This window comes from Arachis duranensis, chromosome 4, assembly GCF_000817695.3.
Source record: "Arachis duranensis cultivar V14167 chromosome 4, aradu.V14167.gnm2.J7QH, whole genome shotgun sequence".
NCBI classification, from domain to species: Eukaryota; Viridiplantae; Streptophyta; class Magnoliopsida; order Fabales; family Fabaceae; genus Arachis; species Arachis duranensis.
Genome location: NC_029775.3, coordinates 94,749,567 through 94,750,529, shown reverse-complemented (window position 1 = coordinate 94,750,529; position 963 = coordinate 94,749,567).

The window sequence follows — 963 nt, the reverse complement described above, 5'->3', positions numbered from 1 at the left end:
AGAGAGAGAGTTGTAGGGTAGGTGGGGATCCTGTGGGGTCCACAGATCCTGAGGTGTCAAGGAAAAGTCATCCCTGCACCAAATGGCAAACAAAATCACGTTTTGTGCCTTTTCTGGCGTTAAACGCCGGGCTGGTGCCCATTTCTGGCGTTAAACGCCGGGCTGGTGCCCATTTCTGGCGTTTAACGCCAGCTTCTTGCCCTTCTCTGGCGTTTAACGCCAGTCTGGTGCCCCTTTCTGGCGTTAAACGCCCAGAATGGTGCCAGACTAGGCGTTAAACGCCCAACAGCTAACCTCACTGGCGTTTAAACGCCAGTGGGTGCGTCCTCCAGGGTGTGCTGTTTTTCTTCCTGTTTTTCATTCTGTTTTTGCTTTTTTCATTGATTTTGTGACTTCTTATGATCATCAACCTACAAAAAAGAGAAAATAACAAAATAAAAATATAACATTGGGTTGCCTCCCAACAAGCGCTTCTTTATTGTCATTAGCTTGACAGAGGACTCTCATGGAGCCTCAGAAATGCTCAGAGCTATGATGGAACTTCCCAACACCAAACTTAGAGTTTGAATGTGGGGGTTCAACACCAAACTTAGAGTTTGGTTGTGGCCTCCCAACATTTTCCGGCCTTGGATGCCATAAATGGTTATGGAAAAACAAAAAGCAATGCTTTTACCACACCAAACTTAAAATGTTTGCTCATCCTCGAGCAAAAGAAAAAAGAAGAGAGTAGAAGAAGAAGAAATGAGGGGAAAGGGAATGGCTTTTGTTTTCGGCCAAAGGGGAGAGAAGTGGTGTGTATGTTGTGTGAAAATGAAGGAGTGAAGGAGGGTTTATATAGGAGAGGGAGAAGGGTAGGGTTCGGCCATTTGAGGGTGGATTTGGGTGGGAAAGTGGTTTGAATTTGAATGGTGAGGTAGGTGGGGTTTTATGAGGGATGGATGTGAGTGGTGAAGAGAAAGATGA